Source organism: Lissotriton vulgaris, chromosome 1_1 (genome assembly GCF_964263255.1).
Source record: "Lissotriton vulgaris chromosome 1_1, aLisVul1.2, whole genome shotgun sequence".
In the NCBI taxonomy this organism is placed as follows: domain Eukaryota; kingdom Metazoa; phylum Chordata; class Amphibia; order Caudata; family Salamandridae; genus Lissotriton; species Lissotriton vulgaris.
Window position 1 is genome coordinate 1080965990 of NC_141685.1, and position 16258 is coordinate 1080982247.

The following is a 16258-nucleotide window of genomic DNA, read 5'->3' on the forward strand; positions in this document are numbered from 1 at the left end:
CTGTATCAAGGGACGAATTGAGCAACAGAATGATGCTATAGCAGCATCTCCATGAATTCATCAGAACAGATTTGGACTCAGATTAGCATAAGTTATTGCCTAATATGAGGGCAAAAGGAGGGTCTGTGGTACTGAAATTCCGGACCCTGCTGTTTCCACCGGTATCGAGGTCCAAACACTCGTATCACAAAATATCATCGTACCATGACGAATTTGGTATCGACGGACCGGTAATGATAAGGACATTATCCCTATGCATTTGAATGATGCTAACACCCTTAAATCGTGGTTTCCGTTCCGAACCCTCAGACTCCATTTTGTAAACGACATCCATCTTATGACTTGCCCTCATATAGTCAATTGATTAAGGCCGAGTTTGACCTGAAAGGACACGTCCACCGTAGCTGACTTCCCCATGACCTGGCCGAGCTGACTCCACTGCCTCCAGCCAAACCTGTTTGGGCAGCTCCTCGCCCAGTGGCCGAGTAAGATATCATCAAGGCACAACATGCCATAAACCATTCACTACATACAGACCATGTTTTCCATACACATACACCTGTCCATGATTCTTGTTTATGACCAGTTTTACGACGGGAGGGTGCCCGACCTTATTGGTGTTTCATCGATATGTCAAGTCAAGTCAAGTCAGAGAATTTATATAGCGCACTACATACCCAGAGGGTCTCAAGGCGCTAAGGAGGGGGAGGAGGATTACTTGTCAAATATCCACGTTTTAAGTTGCTTTCTGAAAGCTAGGTGGTTCTGGGTAAGGCGAAGGTGAGTGGGGAGTGAGTTCCATGTTTTAGCAGCCAGGTAAGAGAAGGATCTGCCTCCCATGGTGGTCTTGTTGATGCGAGGTACAGTGGCGAGGGCTTGGCTGGAAGAGCGTAGTTGGCGGGAGGGGGTGTAGAAGGACAGTCTTGAGTTGAGGCATTCTGGACCGATGTCGTAGAGTGATTTGTGTGCGTGGGTTAGCAGTCGGAAAGTGATTCTGATGGGAATTCTGGGCCTGGCGGGGTAATCCATCACGATCCGGACATCTAAAATATGTGCTGACCAGCATGACTTCGCTCTTTGTATTATTGTAGAAATGTGTATAACCATATCATAAACTCAAGAATTCTTGCCCGCAGCTGTTATTTCTGTATATAAGGAGAAGGCTGGTTCTGTAAAAACGAGCAGTCTCCTGAGAACTTACAGCCCGTGCTGCTGTAATTCTAGGACACATGTTACTTGGTTGCAACCAATAAACCTCGATCTCTGACTTCAACTAGAAGACTCTGTGTTTCTGTAGTCCAGAACAGGGAGAACCCAGAGGTCTTCGGGTGTGGCCCCCTGGCACCACCGGGTCTCTAAAAACCCGGCACCTCAGTTCCTCCCAATTTTGATTTTGTGCTTACCACAGCACAGAGTTGGCCCTTATTACCGCTATGGGGGATCTTAGGCAGACCTTAGACAGTGGGGGGAGTGCAGCTCTGATCCTTTTGGACCTGTCAGAGGCCTTTGATAGGGTTAATCATGGGCTGCTGCAGGTCCATCCAGCTTCCAGAGGGATCAGGGATAAGGCGCTCTCCTTGCTGGGTTCCTTCTTGTCCGAACGGTCCTAGGAGGTGGCACTGGGGAACGTGGTTTCACCTTCTTTTATGATGCCCTGTGAAGTTCCCCAGGGCTCTTCCCTGAAGCCAAAGCTTTTTAACCTTTTTGTTATCGCCCTTGCCAGACTAGTAAAACGTTACAGATTTGCTCTTGTATCCTACGCAGATGATACACAGATTATCGTCTTGGTGAGCAGTCCATCTAGCCAGACAGCCATTAGCTTTGATGACTATATGAGCCATCTAGCTAATTGGATGACATACAATTGTCTGAAGGTGAATTCATCCCAGACTGAGGTTTTGGTGCTGGGGAAAAAACCCTCATTCTGGACTGATAGCTGGTGGCCTGTCCAACTTGGTTCTTTACCTAAACCAGTGCTCACGGCCATACATTTAGGAGTTGTCTTTGAAGTGCAAATCAACTCGGTCACCTCAGCCTGCTTTTTTATTTTGAAAATGTTATTGAAAATCCTTCTGGCAATACCTATAAACCTGAGGAAAACTATGGTATTAGTGCTGATATCCTCAAGATTGGACTATTGCAATGCCATTTTTTCCTGTGCTCTCAAGCGCAGCATTCAAAAGTTACAGACTGCTCAAAGTGCAGCAGCAAGAGTACTTCTAGGTATTTCTAAATGCGACTCAGTTTCCACAGCTTTACTTCATCTTCACTGACTACCGGTAGCCAAGAGGATCCAATTCAAATCCCTCTGTATTGCCTTTAAATCACTTAACAACTTAGGGCCAATGCATCTGGCGAACTTTTTTAAGCCATATATACCTGCAAGACCCCTTAGATCTGCCGAACATGGAAACATAATTGTTCCTAGGGCTAGGTGGGGCGGCAAGAGTTTCACGGCCACAGCAACCAAGCTGTGGAACTCCTTGCCAACCTTGCTAAAAAAAAAGTCCAGTCTGTAGGAATTTAGAAAGGGCCTAAACACCTGACTGTTTAAGGCATAGCTCTCACACTGAGTTTGTCTTGTTCTGTATGTGTTAAGATCAGCGCCTAGACACCCTAGGGTATTTGTCACGCTTTATAAATTCTTCATCTTCATCAATAATCCACTGGAGTGGCAAAAAACTGAAGTCATAGTAACAAATAGTAACACTGTGTGCCCTGCCCACATCCACCTCACACAGATCTAGCATACAGGAATGGCCCTCCCTCAGAACCAGGCCAGCGCCTGATCAGACAACAAAAGCAGGGGAATGCGACAAAAGGGGTGCACCAGCATCTGGGGAGGGAGATACAGAAACCTCCTCCTCAGCTAGAATCTGTCCTTCTGCATCAATTCTGCTGCAAGCCACTCAGATTGCACCCCATGCAGGCAAATCCAGGGCCCTGTGAACCCCCTTGATCTCCTCCTTCTGTTTCCCCTCCTTCTCACAGTCCGCTAACATGGACAGCTCCTTCCTCCATCTATGCAGGTCAGGCCACCAGCAGATTGCAGGCACACAGATGAAGCCCCCGGGACCATGGCAAGGATGTGCCGAGGGGTGAGGTATGCCCGGTCAATTAAATAAAACTGGATACATCTAAACCTAGCTGTTCGAGGCATGTGGGCTGCTGAATTCATATCTGTGCATAGATCGCCGCCTAGTGTTGGGTCCGGATGATTGCACATTGTTGTCCTGGAAGAGTCTTCGAAGTATCACGAGATAGGTGGCTCCTCCCCTGGACTACAGTGCGCATGGGCATCGACTCCATCCCCAGATTGTTTTTTTCCGCCATTGGGTTCGGATGTGTGTCGGTTCCCTCTGTCGGAATCGATAGTTGTTAACTTACTTTGCTTGAGTCCAAAAGGTCTTTAGGACTTGCGTCGGTATTGTCTCTCGTTCGGGTTCGTAATTTCCTCGGCTCCGAACCAACATTACCCTTCCGCGTGCTTTCGGCGCAGACGGGCCTACTCGACGCTCCAACCTCTTCCATCATGGAACGAAGTGCATTTAAACGGTGCCCGGTGTGTGCCTCGAAGTATCCGCATATCGATGTACACCCGGTGTGCAACAAGTGCTTGTCGCCGGACCACGACGAGGCCAAGTGTATGGCCTGTTCCAAGTTCCGGTCCAAGAAAACACTCAAGCTCCGCCGAGCTGCGCGCCTGGAGGCCCAGCGATCTGCACCACCTCCTACAGACATCTTCGACGCGGAGGATGTCGGGGACGACGCTATCCAGGAGATCACAGAATCTAACCCAGCGTCGGAGGTCGAGGACGACTACGACGCGGAAGACGAGGATTTCGATGAAGTCGTCGAGGAGGTAGGGGACGACGACGGGGCCCTTGCCACCGTAGAGGATAGCTCGGACGAGGAGCTTCCTCAGACTGACTCCGGGGCCAGCCACCATTATGAGGCCCAGGTCGAGGGATCGCCTTCGGGCCTTACCCAAAACCTTGATACCCGTCCCACGGCTCCGCCTTCCGGCCCGGCCACGGACATTGATACGGCGCCACTCACGGTACAGCCAAAACCGAAAGTGCAACTAACGGTCTCGACGCCAGATGTATCGAAACCGAAAGCGCGGATCACGCTGGTCGGGTCGAAGACTTCGGAGGCCTCGGCGCCGAAGAAATCTAAAATGGCTGTCGAGCTCAAGGGCCACGCCAAAATGGCCGACCCGAAGGCTACTGTATCGAAGCCGAAGGTTAAAGGGACCGACGCAGCTGCATCAGCGCCGAAGACGGTCGACGCACATAAGAGTCGACTCGATCCCAAGAAGCAGGTCGACGACCATAAGAAGTCCACTCTCGACCCAAAGAAGCGGCAGGACGACCCCAAGTCCCTCACTGCCTCGCTTCCACTCGACAAAGCCAAGTGGGCAACGGCGTCGACTCCGAAGAGCGCATCGTCGGTCGCAACCCCAAAACCAGCTTCAAAAGACTCTCTCGAGCCGGTGCGTCCCTCCGCCTCGTTCACTAAGAAGGTTACGGAGTCCCTTCAACGTATTAGGGAGGGGGCCGCAGCAGTCGAGCCAAAGGACCCTGTGCCGCCCAAGCCTCTAGAAAAACCGGCGAAGGCGCCGACGCCTATTCTTTTCACTTTGCCACCAAAGACGGCGCCGAAAGCTTTCACAGCAAAATCAGGGGCCGGAGTGCCCGTGAAGGTGTCTTCGACGCCGAAGCCATCGTTAGCGGTCCCAAGCCCACTGCAACGAACACTGGCAGAAGAGGAGCGTCAGGAAGTTTTCATCGACGCCAACACGGGCAAGCTCTCTCTCCTCAAGAGAAAGATTACCCCTGAACCACAATTAGAGCACTACAAAATTCCACTCAAAAGAAAGATGGACTCTGCTGGTGCCCCTGCCTCTATGGAGCCCATATCACTACAGGCTCAAGAACTTTCACCCACTCATTCCCATGTCGAGGAGGGTGACGGCAATGACGAGGATGAGTATAGCTATCCCGTCTACTCAGACCCAGAGGATGTGACTGAACCATGGTCTGCAGGTGGCGATCCTGGGGACCCGCATTCGGGGCAGGAGCCTCAGCTTTTCTCAGCCAAAACTTCCCCAACAGAGGACTCTGCGGCTTTCAATGCCCTCATTGAAAGGGCGGCAGCCAATCACGACGTCGATCTCCATGCTGACCCAGTGGACGTCGACTTCCTCTTTGACACCTTTTCAGTCTCTGAAAAAACTGTAAAAACTCTGCCAATGCTAAAAGGGGTGTTGAAACATGCGGCTGAGGTGTTCAAAGAGCCGTATCGACAAGAAGTACAAGGCAGCGCCCACTGATCCTACTTATATCAAAGGACAGTTGCCTCTGGATTCCCTGGTTGTCTCCAATGCACGCAAACGAGCCAACTCACAAACTACGGGTGATGCTCCTCCCCCAGACAAGGAATCAAAAGTATTTGAGGCTTCTGGGAAAAGGGTGGCTGCGCAGCCAACATATGGCGCATATCCAACACACAGGCGCTACTAGCGCGTTATGACAGGGCACACTATGATACTCTAGAGACCCTTTTACAGCACTTACCCGATCAATATAAAGAAGCAGCAGAGATGTTGATACAGATGGGGAAGCTTATCACCAATGCTTCAATTAAGTGCGCTCTGGACGTGGCTGACACCGCCTCGCGAGCAATTAACACTAGCGTTCTGCTTCGTAGACATGCATGGCTAAGGATATCTGGGTTCAAGCCAGACATTCAAACTACCATCTTGAACCAGACGGTCAACCCAGACCACCTGTTTGGCCCCGAGGTTGATACCACCCTCGAGAAGATGAAAAAGGACACCGACACTGCGAAGTCTATGGGTGCCTTGCAATCCCAGCAGTTTCGGGGTGGTTCCTTTCGTCGCTCCAATACTAAAGGCACCTCAAGGGGTCAACTTTCACAGTCAACGCAATTCTACAAAAGCAACACCCAAACTTCTTATACCAACAAAGGTCGGGGTGGATACCGTGGCAACAACGTCAAAGGCAGAGGATGTGGGAACAACAGCTCCAGGTCCTCCACCGCCAACAAACAGTGACGCCTTGTCACTGCCCCCCGACCACGCAACACCGGTCGGGGGGAGACTCCAGCAGTTCCTGCCCATGTGGAAGTCCATCACCACGGACAGGTGGGTCAGAACACTTATCCAGTACGGTTATTGTCTGGAGCTCACATCCACTCCACCAAACATACCCCCAAAAAACCGTCCTATGTCCTATGTCCAGCGAGCACTTGCACTTGTTGCAGCAAGAAGTCAACGTCATGCTGCAAAAAGGGGCAATAGAGCTCGTGCCCCTGCAGGAAAGAGGTGCGGGAGTTTACTCCCTGTACTTTCTGATTCCAAAGAAGGACGGATCCCTCAGGCCCATCCTAGACCTCAGGCCGCTCAATTTTTACATTCTTTCAGAACATTTCCATATGCTCACGCTGCAGCAGGTTCTCCCACTGCTTCGGCAAGGGGACTTCCTAGCAACTCTGGACCTGAAGGATGCGTACTTCCACATTCCACTACATCCTTCACACAGAAAATACCTCAGGTTCACCATCCAAAACCAGCACTACCAGTTCAAGGTTTTGCCTTTTGGGGTCACCACGGCGCCCAGGGTTTTCACAAAGTGGCTAGCGACGGTGGCGGCGCATCTGAGACGTCAAAACATCCACGTCTACCCCTATCTGGACGACTGGCTCATTCAGGCGAAGTCGGCCCAGCAGTGCGCCAACCGCGTGTCCCACACCATTCACCTTCTGCACGATCTGGGGTTCTCACTGAATTACCCAAAATCCCATCTCTAGCCCGCCCACATACGGCAGTATCTGGGTGCTACCATAAACACTCTGGCGGCCACAGCACAGCCAAATTCAGTGAGAGTCGACAGCATTCAATCGCTGATCCAAAAATTCAGACCTCAACACTCGCTTCCAGCAAGAGTGTTCATGCAGTTGATAGGCATGATGGCCTCCTGCATCTCCATTGTCCCGCACGCAAGACTACATATGCGTCCGCTTCAAGAGTGCTTGGCACGTCAGTGGACGCAGGCTCACAACCAGTTGAAAGACCTAGTGTTGGTGAGCGGTCGGGCATACAACTCTCTGCATTGGTGGAATCCACGAAACCTTTGCAAGGGCCGACCGTTCCAAGAGCCTGTGCCACAGATTATCCTGACAACGGACGCTTCTCTCCAAGGATGGGGAGCGCATGTACTCCAATACACGGTGCAGGGACTATGGACGCAGCAGCAGAAGAAGATGTACATCAATGTTCTGGAACTGATGGCAATCTTCATGGCCTTAAAGGCATTCAAAGTACATCTATGCAACAAAGTCGTGTTGATCTGGACGGACAACATGACGGCCATGTACTACATTCAGAAGCAGGGAGGCACACACTCTCCGCAGCTGTCTCATCTGGCTCAGAGCATGTGGAAGTGGGCCATTCAGAGGAACATCTTCCTCATGGCAGAGCATCTCCCGGGCAAGGACAATCAGATGGCGGACCTACTCAGCAGGCACAGCCACCAAATGCACGAGTGGGAGATACATCCATCAGTACTCCAACCGTACTTCCAAAGGTGGGGTCATCCAGAGATAGACCTGTTCGCCACAAGGGAGAACGCAAAATGCCAAAGCTTCGTCGCCAGGTTCCCACACCCACAGTCGCAGGGCAATGCGATATGGATGAACTGGTCAGGCAAATTTGCGTACGCTTTTCCCCCAGCACCTCTGATTCCGCTGGTAGCACGCAAGCTCAGGCAGCACTCAATGACTCTCATCCTAGTTGCTCCAACGTGGGCTCGCCAACCATGGTACACCACGTTCCTGGAACTGTCCGTGGTACCGCATCAAAGGCTACATCTCACACCCAGCCTTCTGACGCAGAGCCATGGCGACATTCAGCACCCAGATCCGCAACAGCTCAACCTGGCGATCTGGCTCCTGAAGTCCTAGAGTTTGGCTACCTCAACCTTCCTCCCAACTGCATGGACATCATTCGGGAGGCTAGGAAGCCCACTACTAGAGCCTGCTATGCGGCAAAATGGAAGCGGTTTGTCATCTATTGTGCAAACCACAACATTAATCCGCTTGATGCTTCTATTCAGAACATCATCTGTTACCTGTTTCATCTGTACAAATGTAATCTGGCCTATACTTCCATTCGCATTCACTTGTCTGCGATGGCCTCATACCTCCAAAATAGACAGCACCTTTCACTTTTCAAGGTGCCTGCCATCAAAGCTTTTCTGGAAGGCCTCAAGAGAGTCATTCCGCCACGGACGCCACCAGCTCCTGAATGGAACCTCAATGTGGTTCTTACAAGACTGATGGGTCCTCCTTTTGAGCCACTACATTCCTGCGAGATTCAGTTCTTGACATGGAAAGTGGCTTTCCTTGTAGCAATTACATCGCTACGGAGGGTTAGTGAACTGCAAGCCCTCACAATCCAAGAGCCTTTCTTCCAAGTTCATTCAAACAGGGTAGTGCTCCGCACTAACCCTAAATTTCTACCCAAGGTTGTGTCTCAGTTCCAAATCAACCAAACTATTGAGTTGCCGGTGTTCTTTCAAAATCCTGAGTCGCTGGCGGAGCGGATGCTCCACACCCTTGACGTTAAACGGGCCCTAATGTATTACATTGATAGGACTAAGGATTTTAGAAAAACTTAGCAGCTTTTTGTCGCCTTTGCGCCACATCACAAAGGTAACCCTATTTCCAAGGCTGGTATTGCTAGGTGGATCGTGAAATGTATTCAAATCTGCTATGCAAAGGCAAAACGCACTCTTACCATTCCACCAAGAGCCCACTCCACCAGAAAGTTGGGGGCCTCTACGGCTTTCCTTGGAAACATTCCCTTAGAGGACATATGTAGAGCAGCCACATGGTCTACCACACACACTTTTACTAAGCATTACTGCGTAGACGTGCACTCCAAACAGCAGGCAGCTGTAGGGCAGGCTGTTCTCAAGACACTTTTCCAAACTGCTGCAGCTGGCACGGGCGGCCGCCGCTAATGGAGGGACTGCTATGTATTCTATGCACAGATATGAATTCAGCAGCCCACATGCCTCGAACTGCAAATGCTACTTACCAGTATGCATCTGTTCTTGGCATGTAGGGCTGCTGACATTCATATCGCCCGCCCTCCTCCCCGGCGCCTGTAGCAGCTGCAGTATTCACATATATTCTCATGGCATGGTCATCATTCACTGAGTTTCACTCCATCTTGGCCACAATGGCTAAAAACAATCTGGGGATGGAGTCGATGCCCATGCGCACTGTAGTCCAGGGGAGGAGCCACCTATCTCGTGATATTTTGAAGACTCTTCCAGGACAACAATGTGCAATCATCCGGACCCAACACTAGGCGGCGATCTATGCACAGATATGAATGTCAGCAGCCCTACATGCGAAGAACAGATGCATACTGGTAAGTAGCATTTGCATTACAAGACACCCTGGAGGCAAAGGCTGGGACTTTCTTTCAGGTTGAGTCATCAAACATGCGACCCAAATATACTAGCCATTGCTGGTGCATATGAGACAGGGTCACTTGAGTCTCCTTTAGAAGAGCCCTATAGAGAATCGTGATCACCTTCATTCTCCCCGTTATGAGAAATAGATAGTGAAAGCAGGCATGTTCCGGAGGCTTTGCGAAACCCATCCTCCACCAAGCACGGACCTTACCCAGCAGTGCCCCATGTAAATGGAAGTGTCCCATCAGGAAGTCATACGTCTCTCTCTAGTCCAGAAAGGAGCTACCTTCACCCCCAGTGAACAGGTCACCCATTATAGAAAGCCCTGCATCGATCCACAGCTGCAGACCAGCCCAGGCTCCTGGGTGCTGCCAATACTGAGAAATCAGCAAGCGGAGCTCACAAGTGCATGGAACTCTGGTGCGCGTCCTCTGCAACGCCCACGCCGCACGTCTTGCCGTGCTAATCAACATATTCTCGTCATGCACTATTGTGGCAGGGAAAGGTTTCAGCAGAATCTGAGTCAAATGAGCCCTGGAAGGCACCCCAAGTTCCCGGTGCCTTACATCATCCAAGATGAATATGTGACGTTACAACGCCACATATTACATCGCGATAGGTAACAACACGGACGTTACATCGTCCGCGTCGTTACCACGCATGGCATTACTACGCAAGTTGTTTCTACGACTCGCAATAGATGGCGCGCTGGATTTAGGAATAGTATAAATTACTATTCCTACTCCAGTTAGCGCAACAGCAGGGAATGTGTTGGACTTAAAATCCAACACATTCCCTGGTCTTGCACGCCATCTAGAGCAAGTCGTTGAAACGACTTGCGAAGTAATGCCATGCGTGGTAACAGCGTGGACGATGTAACGTCCACGTTGTTACCAACGCGCATTGTGCTGACAGCGTTGTAAACGCTGTCTCCCTCCCAGATAATCAACTGCCACCGAGCCACCCAATGTAGCTGGGTGGCTAGATAATAAAGCTCAATGTCTGGAGCAGCCATTCCACCCTCATCTACTGGTAGGCGCAATTTCTGCCAGGCCACTTAGTGTCTTGAGGACCCCTAATATATTGTGAGAAGGATGCTATCAGGTTCCCTAAAGAACGCTCTGGAGTTCCAGCGGCACAGCTGAAAACAAATAGAGGGGCCATGGGAGAAGCACCATCTTGGAGATGGCTATCCGGACACTAATTGAAATAGGTAGGTAGTCCAAAATGCTATAAATCATTTAAAAGCAGAAAAAGTCCGGGCAAAGTTACGCTCAAAGATCAGCTCCACAGACCTATAGACAGATACCCCCATGTAGTGGATGGTATCCTTTTCCCAGCGGCCGCAGGTGGTCTCAGCTCCTCAATGCCAAGTGAAGGCCAACTCGTTTCCCAAATGCAGACAGAGCTGTCGCCACCTCCTCTAAGTTAGAAGTCTTGCCACACATATACACAATATGCCGTCTGCATATAAGGAAATGTATAGGCAATCCCGCCATTTGCAGTCCACTGTAGTGCGCACCCTGCTGTACAAAATTAGAGCCCATAACAGAGGTGACACTGGGCATCCCTGCCTGGTGACCCGCTCCACAGCACACACCTCCAATATCACAGACCAAGTTCTAACCCTTGCCTCTAGCTTGGGAATATAGCAACTTAGTCCATTTAACAAATGCAAGCCCAAACCCTGTCCTGAGTAAAGCAGTATACAAGGACTCCCAGTGAAGGGAGTCAAACACGTTCAGAGTGTCAACGGATAATGCAAGGGAATCCAGAAGAAGGCGCTCTAGCACACACTGGATGGGAATCAGCTGGTGGATATTAGGCAAGGTGCTACGGGTAGGAATGAATACTGTCTGATCAGAGTATATCAATCTGTCTACAGAGGACAAAATCCTATTCCCCAGGATTTTACCCAGAATTTTATAATACAGGTTAAGCATAGATAGGGGAGGTAGGAATCAACTAGAGCTGGTTCCTTGTCCTTCTTGAGATACAATCGTGGCCTCCCACAAAGAGGGTAGAGTAGCACCTGCGTCTTAGGTCCATTTAAAATATTCACTTGTTTAGGGGCAATTGCAGCAGAATAGGTGGCAAAAAGCTCTATGAGTAACCCGTCTGATCCGAGACACTTACCCCGAGCCATCTCCTTAATTACACAGCGCACCACCTGCCACAAAGGGGTCTAAGACCGAAGGAGAGGAATCTGCAATATATTGCAAAATGTCCACCTCCCTAACCTCAGTGCCTACGGAGTATAGTTCATAGTAATATAGAATGAATGCAGCGTTGACTTCCTCATGCGTAAACACATCCTGGCCCACTAAGGCACGAATCTAGAGGATAGTGTGCTCCCTTGTCTCTTCATAGATGAGCCAGGCTAACATGCTCCCCGAATTATCTCTCTCCACGTGGGTCCTTACAATATAGGCCCTGTAATCATATTGCCGCAAGCGCTCCATCAAGGCAAACAGTTTCTCCCTTTCAGCAAGTAAAGATTCCTTGCCCTCTGACATCTCCTATAGCTCCGGAGACAGACCATCCAGGCCGGCCACTTGCTGCCTAATGTCCACATTCAGTTGATTGCGCACTCCTTACTTATTGGAGATACAACCACCTTCAGGGCCTCCCATTCAATCCCCACAGTCAACGCTGACCCCGCATTGTCCAGCCATAAATGAGTGACTGTCTCACCAAGCGAGGTCCTGAAAACCATGCCATCAAGTATGGCCTGGCCCGACCACCAAGTAGGGGCACAGGATCTGCAAGGGGTCAACGGAAAGTACATAGAAATGGGCAGTGGTGGGAATAAGTTCTTGCCAAACACTCCACATCTACCATCCGTTCATACACTGCATCGCAACAGAGCACCCCATCCAGGGGCACTTCCAAATCATGAAGGTCAGATCGGAAGGAGTAAACCCGTACCCCAGGGTTCCACACCCTCCAGCAATCAGTAAGACCCCATTGATGAACCCATGTACGAAAAGCTCCTGCCAATTTATGTGCTGGTGCTGAGCGTAACAGGGAATGGGATCTGCCCAACCTGAGATCTGCCAAGCAGTTGAAGTACACCCCAACTATCCTCAAGTAAGGCACTGTGGCCGCCAGGAGGGGTGTCAAGCTATTCAAAAAGGAGGGTTGATCTGTGTTTGGGATGTAAACATTAAGGAAAGTGACATCCCTGCCGTCCAACCATCCCAGCACCAGACACATCATCTCTCAGGGTCAATGACCACCATATGCAATTGGAAGGGCACCCTGGGTCTGATCCAAATAATAGCCCCCCTTGCAAACACAGATTAAGCATTACAGTACAGTTGCCCTCACCACCTCTTGCAGAGAGCCCTGCCCTCAGAATCGGGTAGATGTGTCTCCTGTAGAAACGCAACCTGCACCCTCCTCCCCTTTAAGTAGGCAAGAGCATTGTAATGCTTGGAAGGCGTGGACAGTCCCATCATGTTCCAGGCAATCAACCGGATCTGGTCAACCATTAAAGAGAGCATTTGAGCAAGTTGGTGTGCCAAAGCACACCAATCCAGATGCAGGATTCATCAACCGTTCCTTTTTCTTCCTTTTTAGGTCTCGGCTAGCGTAGGCTGCGCACATGCGCAGTCTCGCTGGCGAGATTTAATGTCTCTGAGTAGCGAGGTTAAGCCCCGCCCCTCTTCTCCATTGGCTGGCCTCCTAAACGGCGGCCAGCCATTGGAAAAGAGGTCCCAGTGATGACATTCTCTCGATCTAAGCCCTGTCCTTTTCGGATTGGGGGCGTGTTTTTTAGTGTCTTTCTCCCCTCTTCTCCATTGGCTGGAATGTAAACAACAGTCAAAAACACGCAGAAGAGGGGAGAAAGAAAAACACGTCCCCAGTCTGAAAAGGATGGGGCTTAGAGCAAATGGTGAGCGCTTGTTGCTAGCTCGTTATCTGAGCACAGAAAGGTTATGAGGTGAGGGAGTCTCTGGCTTTCACACGCCGCTTCCCTCGCACGGCTTAGGGTCACGGTGGTGCTTTGAAAGGCCGGAGCTCGCGGCGTGGGTGTGCTTCGCTGGAGTCACGGTGAAGCTGTGATAGGCTGCGGGACACCTTACGAGCCCAGAGCACAAGTACGTTGTTATGAAGTCCCAGAAGCTCCAGCTGCACACCGCTTGATAGCCTCCACCCGGCCCAGCCTCCGCCCCTGCTGAACTCTTGTCTCAGGGTCTAATCTGAGAGGGTCGCACATGACAACCACCCCCCGGAGTCCCCAGGATCGTTCGTCACTTCCGCTTGTCATGCCTTTGCACTGACCAGTGATGCGTATCAAGCTCAGGGCAGAGCCTGCGGCGGGGGTGGGGTGGTGCTGGTAAAGAGCTTGTACTGCGAAGGACACGGGTGGATCGTGTTTGAGGGCGGCCCTGTGCCTTTAAGCGGAGCCACACCCGTCAGCTATTGATGCTGCTGGTGAGCCGGGTTCCTGCTTTCTCTGCCGTCCCAGCCGCTCCTGCATCCTCCCTCAGCCTGCCGTCCGCACTGCCCTCCTTCGCAGCCCCTCTGTCCGCCTAAGATCACACCATGACCGGGGTGGCGGCCGCGTGTCCCAGACGCTCCTGCATCCTCCCTCAGCCTGCTGTCCGCATTGCCCTCCCTCGCAGCCCCTCTGTCCGCCTAAGATCACACCATGACCGGGGTGGCGGCCGCGCTGGCCAAGGAGCGGGCTCTGGCCAATGGCCTGGGCACCAACGAGCAGGCCATCAATGTACAGAATGTTTTCCATATATTGTTTGTTATAAGTTCTTTTGAAATGCATACATTTGATAAAAAATGATCAAAAAGTACAAATGAAGTAAAACAAAATAAAACTCATGATTCATTCAAGAAACTAAGGTCCCCCCACTTTATGTTTCAGTCAAAAGTGAGATGAAAAAGTAGAGAACAAATTGAGATAGGCAGCATTGGCGTTTTTCTATTATATAGTACATAAGGCAGTGGCTTGGCCTTGCTGCTTGGGAGCCCGTACCCAGTGGTGTTTAGTATCAAGTACTTGCGGCAGGACTTCGAGGCGCTGCGCGTCGAGTGCCAGCAGGCGGGGCAGCTCTTCGAGCACATCTCCTTTACGGCCATCGCCTCCTCGCTGGGCTTCAAGGAGCTGGGGCCCGGCTCCTCCTAGGTGCAGGGCGTGAAGTGGAAGCGGCCCACGGTAAGCCGGGCTCTGATGGCGCTTCTGGGAGGGAGGGGCGGCAGCTACCTGTGGGCAGCTGAGGACGGTGATGTGAGAGTGTGTACGAAGAAGGCGGCGGGGTGGGGGCTTGGAAAGTGAGGGGCAGAGACTCAGCAAGTGTCCCGAAGTGACTGAGGGGCTCAAACTGTTAGATGGGGAGAGTTCAGTTGTGAGTGCGAGGGGCGTGAGGGGGGGAGGGAGTGTGAAGGGGGTGTGGGCAGTGTGAGACTAGGACAAAAAATAGCCCCGGGCACTAAAATCAAAGTGGCCCCCATTAGTGAACCGGATGACTAAAGAGAAATTAACAGTCAGTGGATGTATGAATCAGTGGGTGGGTGGAGTTGAGTGGTGGTTGGGTGGATGTATGAATCATGGGTGGACGCAGTTGAGTGGTGGTTGGGTGTGTGGAGTCAGTGGGTGTATGGAGTTGAGTGGTGGTTGGGTGGATGGAGTCAGTGAGTGGAAGGAGTTTAGTGGTGTTTGGGTGTATGGAATCAGTGGGTGGAAGGAGTTGAGTGGTTGTTGGGTGGATGGAGTCAGTGGGTGGAAGGAGTTGAGTGGTGGTTGGGTGGATGGAGTCAGTGGGTGGAAGGAGTTCAGTGGTGGTTGGGTGGATGGAGTCAGTTGGTAGATGGAGTTGAGTGGTGGTTGGGTGGATGGAGTCAGTGGATACATGAGTTGTTGGGTGGATGGAGTCAGTGTATGTATACGTTAGTGGGTAAATGGAGTTTATTGGTGGTTGGGTGGATGGTGTCAGTGGATGCATGAGTCAGTGGGTGGATGGAGTTAAGTGGTGGTTGGATGGATGGAGTCAGTAGGTGAATGGAGTTGAGTGGTGGTTGGGTGGATGGAGTCAGTGGATGAATGGAGTTGAGTGGTGGCTGGGTGGATGGACTTAGTGGGTGGATGAAGTTGAGTTGTGGTTGGTTGGTTAGAGCCTGTGGATGCATGAGTTGGTGGGTGGATTGTGTCAGTGGATGTATGTGTCAGTGGGTGAATGGAGTCGAGTGGTGGCTGGAGTCAGTGGATGCATGAGTCAGTGGGTGGATAGAGTACAGTGGTGGATGTATGTGTCATTGGGTTAATGGAGTTGAGTGGTGGTTGGGTGGATGGAGTCAGTGGATGCATGAGTTGGTGGGTGGATGAAGTACAGTGGTGGATGTATTTGTCAGTGGACAAATGGAGATGAGTGGTGGTTGGGTGGATGGAGTCAGTGGGTGAATGTATATGAATGGTGGTTGGGTGGATGGAGTCAGTGGGTGGATAAAGTTGAGTGGTAGTTGGTTGAATAGAGTTGGTAGATTCATGAATTGATGGTTGGACGTATGTGTCATTGGGTTAATGGAGTTGGGTGGATGGAGTCAGTGGATGCATGAGTTGGTGGGTGGATGGAGTACAGTGGTGGATGTATTTGTCAGTGGGTGAATGGAGATGAGTGGTGGTTGGGTGGATGGAGTCAGTGGGTGAATGTAGATGAATGGTGGTTGGGTGGATGGAGTCAGTGGGTGGATAAAGTTGAGTGGTGGTTGGTTGAATAGAGTTGGTGGATTCA